This window comes from Schistocerca gregaria, chromosome 6 (genome assembly GCF_023897955.1).
Source record: "Schistocerca gregaria isolate iqSchGreg1 chromosome 6, iqSchGreg1.2, whole genome shotgun sequence".
NCBI classification, from domain to species: Eukaryota; Metazoa; Arthropoda; class Insecta; order Orthoptera; family Acrididae; genus Schistocerca; species Schistocerca gregaria.
In genome coordinates this window covers 244,334,936-244,352,079 of record NC_064925.1, presented here as the reverse complement: position 1 = coordinate 244,352,079, position 17,144 = coordinate 244,334,936, and the positions used below count along the sequence as shown (strand labels likewise).

Sequence of the window (17,144 nt, the reverse complement as noted above, 5' to 3'; positions counted from 1 at the left end):
CATACAGAGTGTCCTAGAAGGGACTGTCCATATTCAGAGACATGACAGCAACGATCATTCGAAGCAAAGGAAGTCTAGTACACATGAGGTCTTAAATGCGTACCTTACGAGCTACGGCAGAGTTCAGTAGAGGAGATGATCATATCTCTTGAACTATGCATTTTGGAGCCTACTTTTTTCTTTTTTCTTTTTTGCTTCGAACTGTCGTTCCTCTCATGATCCTGAATACTAATCATTCTTCCAGGGACACCCTATACGTTTTACGAAGTATCTCTCAAGTAATCCCCCTGTAACATTAAATCGAGGCGACAGAAAGTTTTGACTTATTAATCCTTCTTTAGAGCTTTCGCATAGGCTCTGAAGTACTTCCAAGATGATAGTGGTGGTGATAATGATTTTTGCATCCCGCCTGGAAGGCGGCGCGTGGGTAGTAGCAGGAGCAGGAAAAATACGTCGGTACTGCAGTGAGTAAAAGTGGTTTACTGGTGCAATGAGAATACATAACTTTGTACAGATGCGAAGTCTTAGACCCACCGTATGGAGAGCAAACTGAGGCGAAGTTCCCTGGCTTGCTGCACTTGATGAATTGGGCCGAATCTGTAGCGGAGCTCGTAGAGCTGCACAGCACTTGCTAGAGGGCGCTGTCGTCGGTGTCTCGTGGTGGTGCCAACCTTCGAAACTATGCCGTGGCATCGTTGCTATCCATACCACAATGATGATCATGATGGTGATGGTGATGATATGTTTAATTAGATATTGTCCAGCGCTCCACAAACTGCATAAAGGTATTTTTTATGATCTTTTCGTATGTCTACCATTACTACATAGGGGCCGATTTCGAATGTGGTGTCACCGCCAGACACCACACTTGCTAGGTGGTAGCCTTTAAATCGGCCGCGGTCCGTTAGTATACGCCGGACCCGCGTGTCGCCACTATCAGAGATTGCAGGCCGAGCGCCGCCACACGGAAGGTCTAGAGAGACTTCCTAGCACTCGCCCCAGTTGTACAGCCGACTTTGCTAGCGGTGGTTCACTGCCTACTTACGTTCTCATTTGCCGAGACGATAGTATAGCATAGCCTTCAGCTACGTCATTTGCTACGACCTAGCAAGGCGCCATTATCAGTTACTATTGTATTGTGAATCATGTACCGTCAAGACCGACGTTCATCATTAATGTATTAAAGTTAAGTATTCCACCAGCTACGTCCGTTTTTCTAAATTCTAATTTCCTTGTCATGTTCCAGACCTCACGCCAGCCTGCGTGAGCTAAAACGCGTGCATTTCGGCCTTCTTTAGTAAAACGGTGTTTGCTCTCTTTCCAACCACACCATCGAATATTTTTCTTTTGATGTAAAAATAAAAATATAATAAATCATTACTAGGATCATTCGATACGATAATTCCTATAAACAACTCATATGGTCAAAAGTGTATCATTTGGCAAGCGTCAAGTATAACGTGTAAGTAGGATGAAAGTAGTCACTACAAAGGAATATCGATACTTTTCCGTATCCCTAAACGGATGCTCCTAATATATCTCTGTACGAACAAACCAGCACATTCAAGCGAATCATCCTGGCAATCGAGACGATTGATGAAGGGAAACTGAGTAGCTGGACTATAATTTCAATCCCAGTCCTCCAGAAACACCGCAGCTCGCCCGAAAATAGCAGCACTTCTGTAACAGTGTACATTTTGTCTCCTTCCACGTCCATGGCGTTATCCTCGGTAATGGGATCCCCAGGGCACGATGTGTGAATGAACAGATGAATGAATGTCCTGATGGCCCTGTTTTATAGCCGGTCTCCCGTGCTTCGTGTCATCGGCACCTATATTGAAGGACGACGACGCGTTAACGGGTTAACTACTTCCGACGAGTCGTTTATTTGTCCGGGGCGAACCTGCTCTTTGAGTTGCCCTGCTGGCGACGCCTGCGCGGTGAAAAACGGTAAACTGCCTAAACCACGCCGGTCCGGAGATTACACATTCCGGGGACGGCGGTCATAAGAGCGGGTCGATGGAACGAGTTAGAAACTGTCCGGTGGAAGTTCAGCAGCAGACTAGGAATCGACGCGCGCTGCCCTGTCAGAAAAGAGAGAGGAAGAGAGACGCCACGTTCCGCGATCCACTGATTTTGACGATTAACACAGTTTGCGTGAAAGTGTTTGTGGTGATGTAACAACTGGATATCAAAATGGAGGTAAACAGATGGACACTAACCGAAAAAAGCCGCCTGTGCTGTCGCAGTAAGTAAAAAACTAAATCCACATCCATATCGAATGATAAGCAATAGTCATGATGATACGTTAAAGCGTGTTGCATCCTTTTGTCATAGAACCAGCACCCAGCTTTATGCCAGCAATAATGATGTAACTTCCTGAAACCATCTGAAGATAAACCCGAAAAGGTTCGAAAATCGGTTCATGGAATAAAACATAACTATTCAAAAAAGTGACTGGTTGCAGTTTTGTATAACTTATTTACATTCAATTTACAGTCACGGTTCTATAATATCCGTAATGGATAAGCATAATCTTTAATTTTTTGCTTTATGTTTTCCCACCTGTGTTGCATTCTCTAGTTTGTATTCTCTTTCCGCTATAAATGACGTCAACTCAGCGGCCCTATACTACACTCTTACATTATGTGCCTATGTGGATACTGATGCACAATGTTCGAACGTAACAAAGGTAACATGTTGCTCATAAGTAGGCAGAAAAACCCTTTATAGTATGATTACACAGATGCAGAAGAATTTCTGGAAGCAAGCATATCGATTAAATATCTAGAAGTATGAAAACGGAGCCATTTCACGTGGAACTACCACATGAAACTAGTCGCAGGTAAGGCAGCTGCCAGGCTCAGATTCACAGGCAGAGTCCTTAGGTAGTGCAATTCAGCCGCAAAAGCGTTATCTTACAAGACCATCGTTCAATTAATATTTAAATACTGTTCGCCAATCTGGGATCCATACCAGATAGGACTGATACAGGAAATAGAAAAAGATCCAAAGAAGAGCAGTATATTTCGTTACAGGATCACTTAGTAAGCGCGGAAGTGTCACGTGACACTGAGCAAATCTCACAAGGGGAGGCCGCCAATTGTGAAATTCAGATTCGATTCATACTGCGCATAAAAAAAAGCTCATGGCCAGAGGTGTAACGTGGCAAAGCACCAACATGCACTTCTCAACCGTTGTCGAGAAAATCGACAGTTAAAAGAAACCGTTGCGGTGAAATACTCTCTACGATTAATAATTTTGTACAGCGTCGTGGCGCAGCGGTAAGCGCTCGGATTCGTAATCCGAAGGTCGCCGGATCGAATCTCGCGCCATGCAACCTTTTTTAAATATTTTTTTTTGTAATTCAAGTGTATATATAAATACACACACACACACACACACACACACACACACACATATTATATATATAATTCCCGGCAATCAGTTGCAACAATTATGCATATAATAAGTTGTTGAAAGTCGTTTGTCGTGGATAAACTGGCGACTTCGAACATCATTATGTTTTCCGCATACAAAGTTGTATTTCACAAATGTTATTAATTGTCTTCATAATGTTTACCATGTATAGTTAACGGAAGACGTAGAAACGATATTCCGAAACGAATACGTATAGTGTCAGTCAAACGTTCGAATTAGAATAGAATTTTTAATCGAGCTAAGCCGTGACATCAACTCCAGAGACGACTGTATAAAAATCCAATCCATCGTCCACCACCAATTGTCTTCTTCGAGTTTTGCCGATATTATACGATACGCGAGGTATGCATCAAACCTGACGAGCGATAGAACAATTTTCAGAATGTCAATCAGGTGGTGTTCCCAACAGATAATTTAAAAAACAATTGTTCTTGTAAAAACGCATCGTTTATCAGACGTGCTCGATGTCGTGCTGTTTTGTGCTTTCCATATTTCTATGATAACTTTCACTCTGGTTGGTGCGATACTCCAGCTACTTCTTGTCACTGTGTCACTTTTCAATAAATTGTATCCACTTGAATATTATTTGTGATATTGTGTTTTATTTCAAGTATTATTTTTCCACGACAAACGACTTTCAACAACTTATTATATGCATAATTGTTGCAACTGATTGCCGGGAATTATATGTGTGTGTGTACATTTGAATTACAAAAAACAAATAATAAAAAAGTGATATTCGATCCGGCGACCTTCGGATTACGAACCCGAGTGCTTACCGCTGCGGCCTCCCTTTGTCAGTGGCAGACACAGCAAGAGAACCGTTGTGCATCAATATGTTGTTTACTGTTAAAAGTTCCAAGAGCGTACATTCCTGGAAGTCTCAATCAATGTATTGCACCCTCCTATGTATATCTCGAGAAAAGATCATGAAGATCACACGGAGTCTTACGAACAACCGTTTCACCCCGCGGACCATTCGCTACTGCAACGGGAAAGCAGTAAGCAACAGTGGTGCGCAAAGTACCCTCCTCCACACATCTTAATATGGCAGACATTGATATAGGAAGTGTGCAAATCCTATTTCTAGACTTCACTAGACAAAAATTTTGTCACTCCTGTGCGCAGGCGTGGATGAATCGTCAAGCCTTTGCAGATGGCGCAGCGATCGAGCCACTCTACTAAATGCGAACTGCCTCTATGTGAGCATTGTACGTAAACATGGATAGATATAAGGACCTGACAGTGGCAAAAAGCGTCAATCGTGTTTGGCCCTGCCCATGGCCATACGAAAAGTTGCTGGGTGTTTCGCGGAGGAAGGTTCAGAATGTCTACAGGCAGTGGCGTAACACGGGTGACTACAAAACACGGCATCAGAATTGTGGTCGGAAAAAGATCCAGATTGAAAGGGACCGGAAACGCGTTTCACGGGTTAAGAATCGAAATCCCTTCCAAACACGACAGGAATCTCTGCTTGCAATGAATGAAGGTCCATCTCTCACCTGTTAGCGAGCGAACACTGCGACGGGAACAATGGAGTCGGTCACAATGCAAGAGGCCATTGCTCATACCTATTTTTCTACACGACAACGCAAAGATCATCGGCGTGGAAGAGTATATGAATAATTTTCTAAACATTCCCTACCCTATCACACCTCAAATGGCATGCTAAATCACCTGACTCTAACCCCATAGGAAATCTGTGGGATACGTTGGAACAGATGGTGAAGCGCCGACATCCGTATCCCTGCAGTTTGTTGGAATGCTCGACCACATCTTCAGCTAGTGGCTTATTCTGGATGCGACGTACCTACACAGTCTTGTGGAATCATTTCCTAACGGAATACAGATGTTTATGAAGTCCACGGGCGGAGTTACACGGCATTAAATGATGTTTGTCATGATTTCTCTAAGGGTGACTTATATTTAGTCCAGTGAACTTATATATCTATATACTTATACACTGCTTTATATTTTTTCTACGCTGGTGATTGTATGATTCAAAAATGTCATGACAAATTTTAAAACTGCGTTAACAATAATCATAATAATGGAATTTATGATTTGATGCAGCTGCTTTTTATTACCGAATTGTGAGACACAGTAATGGCTGAAAATATTTTGACTGTTGATACGATGGTACAAACTGGCTTACATAATTTCACACATACGAGGGTAATCCCAAAATTAAGGTCTCTTTTTTTTTATAAGTACGTAGAACTGTTTATTTCTACAATGGTTTACATCAGTTCACAGCTCGAACATTTAGCTATTTTTCGACGTAATCACCATTCCTGTCTATGAATTTTTGTAGACGCTGCGGCAGTTTTTGTATGCCCATGTCATACCACCTCGCCGCCATGCTGTTCAGAAAGTTATGAACGTCTTCTTTCACCTCGTCGTCGGAGCTGAATCGCTATCCGGCCAAACGTTCTTTTAACCTAGGGAACAGGTTGATAGTCACTGGGCGCCAAGTCAGGACTATAGGGTGGGTGGGTGGTTGATTGTGTGGTTATGTTTCACTGAAACTGTTGCAGCAGAGCAACGGTTTGCCGAGCGATGTGTGGACGAGCGTCGTCATGGAGAATGTGTATGCCTTTGTCAACATTCCTCTTCTGTGGTACTGAATTGCCAGTTTGAGTTTTTTCAGAGTCTCACAGTACCTGTCAGCGTTATTTGTGATCCCGGTGGGCCTAAAGTCGACCGGCAATACCCCTTCCCGATCCCAAAAAACCGTTGTCGTGACTTTACCCGCAGATTGTGTTTGAATTTTGGCGAAGGAGGATGCCGCCACTGGCGTCATTGTTGCTTTGTTCCTTCGCGTAAAGTGGTATGCCCAGGTTTCGTCACCCGTGACAATTGAGTTCAGAAAGTTGTTCTGTTCGGCTGCAAGGCGGTGAAGAAACGCGCGGGAAGCATCAACTCGCTGCCGCAAGTGGTCCTCAGTTAGCATTCGTGGCACCCATCTTTCGCACACCTTCCGGTAGTTCAATGTTTCCCTTAAAATTTTGTGAGCGGTGCTTCGGGAAACCTAGGGAACCAAGGTGCAGAGATCATCCAGGGTGATCTTCACGCATGCTTTGCTCAACCTTCAACACTGTCTCCTCAGAAATTGGCGGTCTCCCGCTCCTTTGTTCGTTGTGAATTTCGGTCCGATCAGCTGCAAACTCTCTACACCACTTACGAACCGAACACTTATGACATCCATGTACGAGTCACTATACACTTCCGTCAATTGGCGGTGGATTTCAATCGGCTCAGTGCCCTTTGCGTTCAAAAACCGAATAAGAGCGCGCAATTCGCACTTGGCGGTAACATCCAACGGGAGCTGCATTCTCAACGGCTGCCAAGCCAAGACAGCGCGTCAGCGCGGCGTGCGCATGTTGAAACGTCCCCTTAGAAAAATTATGAATTACTGTGCTGATAAACCTCTACGTTATTTGATTTTCAAACAGCTGAGCAAAACTGAACGTAGTCAGACATTACTGTCTTTACTTATTCTGATCAACACTAAAGTGACACACAATATTTTTAGCGCAACGCAATCTTTCAAAAATCCCTACAAAAGAATGGCACTGACTAACAATAACCTATACCTTTCATTAATCACTTCCTCACAAAAACCTTCGTCACTCGAACTACTGCAATACAGCGAGCGCCAATACTGCCAGCTAAATAAAAGAGTCTAGCTATTGAAGGCACTAACTACTGATAGGCATAGTTAGCAAATGAAAGATTTTGATAAAGAACAAACAATGTATTTACCTTAACAGTGTTCAAAAGTCGTCATCATATATATCAGTTCATGATATCCAATATTACAAATTTTCTCTTTCTGATGGACACACATCCAGATCATCCGGTCTCAAAACTCCATCAATCTCCCCACATCCACCACTGCTGGCGGCTCACCTCTAACTGCCCAACGCTACGCGCTGTTCACATTCAGCTGCCCAACACTACAATAGCAAATATTCCAACAATGCAAACCAGCCACAGACTTCACACAGCAGCGTCAGTGATTTTCATATAGAGCGCTACATGGCGTTACCAACATACTTATATACTAAGATGATATTTGTTCTTTCGGACATGTCTGAAAGAACAGATACCATCGGTCACCATGCAGCTCGTTAGAATGAAATTACAATGAAATGGACACCCTTAGCTGTTGACGTATGTCAACGCCTGTAAGCAGCTAAGGGTGTCCATTTCATTGCAATTTAAAACCTGAACAGCCTATTTACAATGTTTACACATAGCGCGTGAAGTACCCTTCATTACAGCGTGACCAGCTGCCACACAAACAGAGTTCCGTACTTATAAAAAAAAAAATAGGAGACCTTACTTTTGGGATTTCCCTCGTATACAGGGTGTTACAAAAAGGGGCGGCCAAACTTTCAGGAAACATTCCTCACACACAAAGGAAGAAAGTATGTTATGTGGACATGTGTCCGGAAACGCTTACTTTCCATGTTAGACCTCATTTTATTACTTCTCTTCAAATCACATTAATCATGGAATGGAAACACACAGCAACAGAACGTACCAGCGTGACTTCAAACACATTGTTACAGGAAATGTTCAAAATGTCCTTCGTTAGCGAGGATACATGCATCCACCCTCCGTCGCATGAAATCCCTGATGCGCTGATGCAGCCCTAGAGAATGGCGTATTGTATCACAGCTGTCCACAATACGAGCACGGAGAATCTGTACATTTGGTACCGGGGTTGCGTAAACAAAAGCTTTCAAATACCCCCACAAATGAAAGTCAAGAGCGTTGAGGTCAGGAGAGCTTGGAGGCCATGGAATTGGTCCGCCTCTACCAATCCATCGGTCACCGAATCTGTTGTTGAGGAGCGTACGAACACTTCGACTGAAATGTGCAGGAGCTCCATCGTGCATGAACCACATGTGTCGTACATGTAAAGGCACATGTTCTAGCAGCACAGGTAGAGTATCCCGTGAGAAATCGTGGCGGTGAATCGAGGAAGACAGTACATACTGACGGAACTAAAATAAGCTCTAACATGGAAATTAAGTGTTTCCGGGCACATGTCCACATAACATATTTTCTTTATTTGTGTGTGAGGAATGTTCCCTGAAAGTTTGGCCGTACCTTTTTGTAACACCCTTTATACTGCACACAGTTAACACGATCAATGAGGAGTATGTTCTTTTAAGTAAAAGATTTAAGTGCGGTCTCTTGCTTCGAGGAAATCCGTTTCTGGCAAATAAACGCTCCTTCCACCTGTCCCGCTAACATCTATTCGCGCGAAGTACAACAGGAGTCCAGGCTACGTACAGCCCACTGCCCACGCTCGCCGCCGACGGCGCGATAAATCTCCCACTGTGGACACGACACGCGGCAGCCCGTAACGATACAGGCCGGCCCAACACGCCAACTTGTTGCACTCTCAAACCGAAGCGGCAGCATGTCGGACGCTCCCAGTCAATTATCCTCCACGGGCGCAATTTGTGAACTCGAGGAGAAGCCACACGACTGTCTGGAACAAATGCTCCCACAACCTCCCGCGTCGTGGAGGTCACCTCTGCCACGACACACACCTAGCTACGGACTTATATGAAGCTATACTTCCGGAATTTCCGTAGCGCAATTTGAACGTGTTCCCGAACGTTTAAGCTCTTTCTAAAAAGTTGTTACTATAACACACTGTCAAATGAAAGACAGACCGATGCAAAAAAAGGAAGTACACTGATTGTTATTTCGAAAGTGTCACAAGACGGTCAACGCGTTCATGGAACCATGATTCTATCCAGGCAAGCACCTCTTCATCCGAAGCAGATCTGCAGCCACATATTTCTTCAGCGCTGCAAAAATATGGAAATTTCATGGGGAGAGATCGGGACTGTATGGATGAGGTGTAAGGGCTTCCCAGCGAAACTACAACGCCGTAGCCGAAACAACATTGGCAACACGCGGAGCCGCCCGTTTTACACCATCTCCTCAGTAATCGTGACGAAAGAGCGTCTGGCATCAGCAATCGTAACAGCAGAACACCTTTCCCAGGTGCTGCACTTAATGCCATCCAAATGGTTGTCGTCGACACGCTACGAGGAGGCCGTCCGCTGATTGTGACAGCAATGACTACGTAAAGAACAGCATCTTCCCGTGCCACTACTGTGCATTCCTCTGCCAGTGTGTCGGTGTACACCCCTCTGGCAAAATCTCTTTGTGCGGCACTTCCGCCGTTACTCGATAACGCCTACTCGGCTCTGCCATAACTATGCAGTTCATACCTCCACTCTGGCTAATGACTCCACGATTCTCCTTTGAAAAGGCTTAGCGGAGCTTTCTAGTCTACTAGCTGAGCTGCACACTGCTCTGTGCTTCCTTTAAATGGTAAGCTACTGCATATTGCACGACTGTCACTTTCTAATACACTACTGGTCATTAAAATTGCTACACCAAGAAGAAATGCTGATGATAAACGGGTATTCATTGGACAATATATTATACTACAACTGACATGTGACTACATTTTCACGCAATTTGGGTGCATAGGTCCTGAGAAATCAGTACCCAGAACAACCACCTCTGGCCGTAATAACGGCCGTGACACGCCTGGACATTGAGTCAAACAGAGCTAGGATGGTGTGTACAGGTACAGGTGCCCATGCAGCTTGAACACGATACCACAGTTCATCAAGAGTAGTGTCTGGCGTATTGTGACGAGCCAGTTGCTCGCCCACCATTCACCAAACGTTGTCAATTGGAGAGAAATCTGGAGAGGCCAGGGCAGCAGTCGAACATTTTCTGTATCCAGAAAGGCCCGTACAGGACCTGCAACATGTGGTCGTGCATTATCCTGTTGAAATGTAGGGTTTCGCAGGGATCGAATGAAGGGTACAGCCACAGGTCGTAACACATCTGATATGTAACGTCCACTGTTCAAAGAGCCGTTAATGTGAACAAGAGGTGACCGAGACGTGTCACCAATTTCACCCCATACCATTACGCCGGGTGATACGCCAGTATGACGATGACGAATACACGCTTCCAATATGCGTTCACCGCGATGTCGCCAAACACGGATGCTACCATCATGATGCTGTAAACAGAACCTGGATTCATCTGAAAAAATGACGTTTTGCCATTCGTGCACCCAGGTTCGTCGTTCAGTACACCATCGCAGGCGCTCCTGTCTGTGATGCAGCGTCAAGGGTAACCGCAGCCACGGTCCCCTAGCAGATAGTCCATGCTGCTGCAAACGTCGTCGAACTGTTCGTGCAGACGGTTGTTGTCTTGCAAACGTCCTCATCTGTTGAATCAGGGATCGAGACGTGGCTGCACGATCCGTTACAGCCATGTGGATAAGATGCCTGTCATCTCGACTGCTAGTAATACAAGGCAGTTGGGATCCAGCACGGCGTTCCGTATTACTTCCGTATTACCCTCCCGAACCCACCAATTCCATTGTCTGCTAAAAGTCATTGGATCTCGACCAACGCAAGGAGCAGTGTCTTGATACGATAAACCGCAATCGCGATAGCCTACAATTCGGTCTTTATCAAAGTCGGAAACGTGATGGTACGCATTTCTCCTCCTGACACGAGACATCACAACAACGTTTCACCAGGCAACGCCGGTCAACTGCTTTTTGTGTGTGAGAAATCGGTTGGAAACTTTCTTCATGTCAGCACGTTGTAGGTGTCATCAACGTCGCCAACCTTGTGTGAATGCTCTGAAAAGCTAATCATTTGCATATCACAGCATCTTCCCGTCGGTTAAATTTCGCGTCTGTAGCACGTCATCTTCGTGGTGTAGCAATTTTAATAGCCAATAATGTAAATGAGTGTCTTTCGTCGACACGAATATGGAGCACGAAACGATTCGCGCATAGCCAAAGATGCACACACTCCTTTTTTTCTTGTACACTGGTTTTCGGGAGGTTTCCCTTCGTTGTAAGGCAACTTAACCGACAATCGCTTCCCATTTATTTCTAACTGAGAACCCTCTCTGTCCCCAGAAACATTTCGTCTCGTATGTGGGTGGAAAGATCCTGACTCCACAATGGGTCAGCACTCTGACGACCCTCGCTGTAGTAGAGAACGGAGAAGAAACAAACGGAAACAAAGTGCACAGCCACAGCTACACACGTCCTCAGTGACATAAGAAGTCCTCGAGTTTCAAAAATGGTTAAAATGGCTCTGAGAACTATGCGACTTGAGGTCATCAGTTGCCTAGAACTGAGAACTAATTAAACCTAACTAAGCTAAGGACATCACACACATCCATGCCCGTGTCGCCCGGCTCCAGACTGTAGCGCCTAGAACCGCACGGTCCTCGAGTTTACTCTGTACACAAATAAATACACGGTCCAGTCACATTACTGTGACCACAGCTTGTATTGGGCGTAACGGGCAATAACAACGCACAGACGGCAGGTGGTAACGCCAGCAGCAAAGAGTATATAAAAAATGTCGAGGGTGGCGGGGAGGGGGAAACGGGACACAGTGCAGTCGTCATAATGCCGAAACGGAGCGATCTGACGTCCACAAGGCTACGATCATTGGCTTTCGACCAAGGGTGGAATAGTTACCGAAACGGCTGAGATTGTAAACTGTTAGCGTGTCGCAATGGTTAACGTATACCGTGCATGCCAAAAGAGCGCTATCCGAAACCGGTTCGAGGCTAGTGTGGTATACCACAGGTCATTGATGACAGGAGTGGACGACGTCTGCAGAGGTATGTGCGAGCGAACAGACGTGCGACTGTTGAGCAAGTGAGGGCCCAAATGAACCGAGGGGCTACCAATAGTGTCTTTTCAACGGCCGTTCAGCAAACGTTGCTGGCGACGGCACTGAAGTCGGTCCACAACTTTACTGAGTCGGCAGCTCGTGGTCTAGTGACTAGCTTTGCTGGCTCTGGATCACGGGGTCCCGGGTTCCATTCCCGGTGTAGTGGTACGTAGGAAAAGCCAAGGATAACCGCTGTAAGCGCCCGCAAAAGATGTATTTTGCTACGCTGGAAGGAACAAATTTTTTGCCACCTTATGTCTTCGAGTTCTAGTTGAGAGAGGACGTGTTTAGATATGAGATGCGTGTAGTAGCTTCCACGGTATCTGAATAATAATTTCTCTCAGTGCAAAAATATGACGCCTTTTTATTTTCTTCCGCGCACCACCAAGAGGTCATGTCACACCTGGTGCCTGCGTATGAGGAATAAGTCCGATAAATGAAAATTACATTACTTAAACGGTCAAGAATAAGAAGTTTTTGCGGCGTCGGAAGAAGAAGCACCTAACAGAAGTGTGTAGACCTCAACAACATGGAAGTAAGTTCAACTTAATACGGACTCAAAGGAGAGAAGATATGAAGTTACAGAATTTGCCCATTAATTGTTAAACAAAATAACTGACGCCTCGTTACAAAAAAATTAACTTCCTTATTTAGGTATTTTTATTATTACTACTAAAAAAAATAAAGATTGCGCACCGGCCGGGTCGGGGATTTGCTCCGCCTTGCGACTGGGTGTTTGTGTTATCATTTGGGACGTGGAGAGACTTGAAATGGAAATATTGGGAACTTGCACGGGCGTTGATGACCGCGACGTTGAGCGCCCCACGAAACAACAACAGCAACAACAACAACAACAACAACACAACTTCACTGACACTCTTCCTGCACGTCTTGCAGCGGTTCCTGCAGCAAAGAGGTAGTTATTCAGGCTTTTGACAGGTGGTGAATGTGTGAGTGGACAGTGTAGATACACTTACGCATGCACTAGTTTGTCATGGCAACTGCCCGATTGGCCGCGCGTTAGCTCGCTTCTGGGCTTAGAAGTGCGCCGGCCACCGGTCGAATCCGCACGGCGCAGGGCCGATGTGCAGGCGAACCTGGACGTGGTTTTTAGGCGGTTTCCCACATCTGACTAGGTGAATACTGGGCTAGTACCTATGGTCCGCATTACTTACCCGATTCGCAAACATATGGAAAACGTTCTCACAATTTCACAAGGGATAACTCTAAAGGCAGACAGATGCGAAAGACAAATTCCGTCCCGGGATGGAACGGATGGCGACAGGAAGCGCAACCTGCTAAGAAAAAGAAAAAGAAGATGCATCCAGAATGAGATTTTCACTCTGCAGCGGAGTGTGCGTTGATACGAAACTTTCTGGCACATTAAAACTGTGTTCCCGACCGAGACTCGAACTCGGGACCTTTGCCTTGCTTCGGTAGCTCAGATGGTAGAGCACTTGCCCGCGAAAGGCAAAGGTCCCGAGTTCGAGTCTCGGTCGGGCACACAGTTTTAATCTGCCAGGAAGTTTCAAAGAAGATGCAGTAGACTTTCATATTTTTCTCTGGAAGATATCGTCTCAGACAATGTAGGCTTTCGCGGCCGATGTTGTCTTCAGTTAAAGCTTCCGGGCTGAGAGGCCGTGGTCGATGTGCTTCGAGAAAATCCGTTTCTGGCAAGTAAAAGCGCCTGCCACCTGTCCCGCTTTCATCTATTTCCACCTAAAGTTTCGTCTCTATCTGCGGAAGATATTGTCTGAGAATTAAACTAAATAATATTCCCATCTGAAGGCTGTGACAAAACTTACTCGGTCTCTCGCTCGGCTGTAAGGCAAATGCGGCAACTGTAAATCTCATTTGACACATTCTCCGTGCCGTTGTATCAGCTCGCCTGATATACGGCTGGAAAGACCCTGACTCCACACTGGCCAGAGTAGTCCCACATTCAGGGAATAAGCATAGTGGAACAGATGCTGGAATCCTCCATCGTCGTTCTAAAGTCAGGTAGTAGAGGATGTGATTCGCTTTTGCCTTCCTCCAGGTTGTTTTGACGTGTCAAGTGTCTGTCTGTGTAGTGTGGCTGACTGTGACGAGTGCTTCTACAGTGTAGTGTTTGGTTTCTGTTGTCTCGGATGTAGGGAGAAGCACCAATCCGACGGACGGATCAACCACAGCAGTGTCACGTGCCCTCAATTCACGACGCACTGCAGTGTGGCCTGGAATTTAATGTGGAGCAAATACTAGAGATTAGGAACTTTACACGACCACCTCTCCTCGCCGGCCAAGTACTGGTAATGAAAATTTTCCGCCACCAGGACTCGAACATGGTTACCTCAGAGTCGAGCGACACTGCACACGCGTGCATTAGCGACCTCGGCTGGCGGTTGCACTCTCACTAGGGACTTGTTTTATGTTGTATTGTATGTTAACCGGGGATCTTGAAACGACGGAGAGGCTCCGTCCATGCCGCAGCCGCAGTGGTCCACAACCCCACGACAACTACCGAAGTCCACTTCACCCCTCCGCCGCCCCACATCGAACCCAGGGTTATTGTGTGGTTCGGCCCCCGGTGGATCCCCCAGGGAACGTCTCACACCTGACGACTGTAACCCCTATGTTTGCCTGGTAGAGTAACGGTGCTGTACGCGTACGTGGAGAACTTGTTTGCGCAGCAATCGCCGACATAGCGTAACTAAGGCGGAATAAGGGGAACCAGCCCGCATTCGCCGAGGCAGATGGAAAACCGCCTAAAACCCATCCACAGACTGGCCGGTTCACCGGACCTCGACACAAATCCGCCGGGCAGATTCGTGCCTGGGACCAGGCGTTCCTTCCCGCCCGGCCAACCGGGCGGGCTGTTTTATGTTAGTCTGTTCTTTGGTTGTTTACTTGTAACCTTACACTGGAATACCAATCGGCAGACCAACTACCAATACCGTTCCCTCATCAGATTTCTTTTACCCTACGGCAACTGTACTACTTTAGGATTATCATTGTACCCCTGTCAACTCTTCTAGTGCTTCTATTGTTTCATTATAATAAACTGGTATTAGTAAAAACGCGAAACTGAAGATGAGCTACAACATTGCTTCCCTAGCCACTTCCAATTAGAGGTATTATAACAATGTCTTCTATCGAGCTGATGTTCAACTCAATTACCAGTTTTGGAGAAAACAGAATGAATTGTGAATCCGAACCACAGTGTAAAGTACAGTAATCTTGCTGCCTCCTCTCTCTCTCTCTCTCTCTCTCTCTCTCTCTCTCTCTCTCTCTCTCTCTCTCTCTCTCACACACACACACACACACACACACACACACACACACACAAACAACACAAACAAAATTACCTGCATGTTGACGGCAGACATATAAATCTGACTCTCTCGCTCTGGCACGCAATTACGTCATGGCGCCTCTTACTTAAAATGGTAAAATGGTACTTGAGTAGCCTTTGCTACAAAGCGGATACATTGAAACTTGTCTCACAAGATTGTCAATAATAGGTCGTTCATCTCCAAAAACAAATGGTTCAAATGGCTCTGAGCACTATGGGACTTAACACATCTGTTGTCATCAGTCTCCTAGAACTTAGAACTACTTAAACCTAACTAATCTAACGACATCACACACATCCACGCCCGAGGCAGGATTCGAATCTGCGACGGTAGCGGTCACGCGGTTCCAGACTGAAGCGCCTAGAACCGCACGGCCACAACGGCCGGCCGTTTCTCTCCGTTCTGCAGCACGAATGTAACTGCTACTCATCCTTGCTTCTACGTTTGAAATTCCACGTGTACAGCGCTTAGCCCTGACGTAATAAGTCTGTGACGTGATGTGTAAGTCAAAAAAGCTTAATTACATGTTGTATTCGGTCACAGAAATTTAATGCAATAAAGGAAGTCGTTGGATATGAAATTAACTATTATACTTAATTGAAATCTTCAGATACTTACGTCATCACCTTCTGCTTCTTCAAATGCCCGTATTCTAACAATGAAGTGTCCGCGTCCGGTAGCTGAATGGTCAGCGTGACGGATTATCAGTCCTCTGGGCCCGGGTTCGATTCCCGGCTGGTCGAGGAATTTTCTCCGCCCAGGGACTGGGTGTTGTGCTGTCAGCATCATCATCATCATTCACATCGACTGCAGGTCGCCGAAGTGGCGTCAACTTGAAACACCGGCACCCGGCGAACGGCCTGCCCGATAGGGGGCCCTAGCCATACGATTAAAAAAAATGTCGAAGTTGTTTGTAAAATCTTTTATAAAAGCTAGGACCTCGCTCTTCTATAAAAGATTAGCTTAGCGCCCGCTACTTCCCTCGCGTACAATGTATGGTCTATTTAAGGTCACTAAAACGCGGTAATTTCTGAATGCACTTCCGACCGAAAAGCTCTTCCGGTACTGGAGTCTGAGGTCCTTCTTCTAGTCAAGTTGTACAACAAACTTCTCTTCTCCCCAATCCTATTCAATACCTCCTCGCCGGCCGCGGTGGTCACGCGGTTCTAGGCGCGCAGTCCGGAACCGTGCGACTGCTACGGTCGCAGGTTCGAATCCTGCCTCGGGCATGGATGTGTGTGATGTCCTTAGGTTAGTTAGGTTTAAATAGTTCTAAGTTCTAGGGGACTGATGACCACAGCAGTTGAGTCCCATAGTGCTCAGAGCCATTTGAACCATTTGAATACCTCCTCATTAGTTATGTCATCTACCGATCTAATCTTCAGCATTCTTCTGTATCACCACATTTCGAAAGCTTCTATTCCGTTCTTGTCCAAACTACTTATCGTCCATATTTCACTTCCATACAAATACTTTCAGAAACGACTCCCTGACACTTAAAGCTATACTCGATGTTAACAAATTTCTCTTCTTCAGAAACGCTTTCCTTGCCATTGCAAGTCTACATTTTATATTTATTTATTTATGCATTTATTTTACCTGGCAA

At 45.7% G+C, this 17,144-nt stretch overlaps 1 protein-coding gene across 1 annotated transcript in view; it reads right to left on the bottom strand.

The window, feature by feature from the left end:
- LOC126278126 (signal-induced proliferation-associated 1-like protein 2) overlaps nucleotides 1-17,144 on the bottom strand; it is a 788,230-nt gene that overhangs the window by 623,493 nt on the left and 147,593 nt on the right. The window lies entirely within an intron of this gene.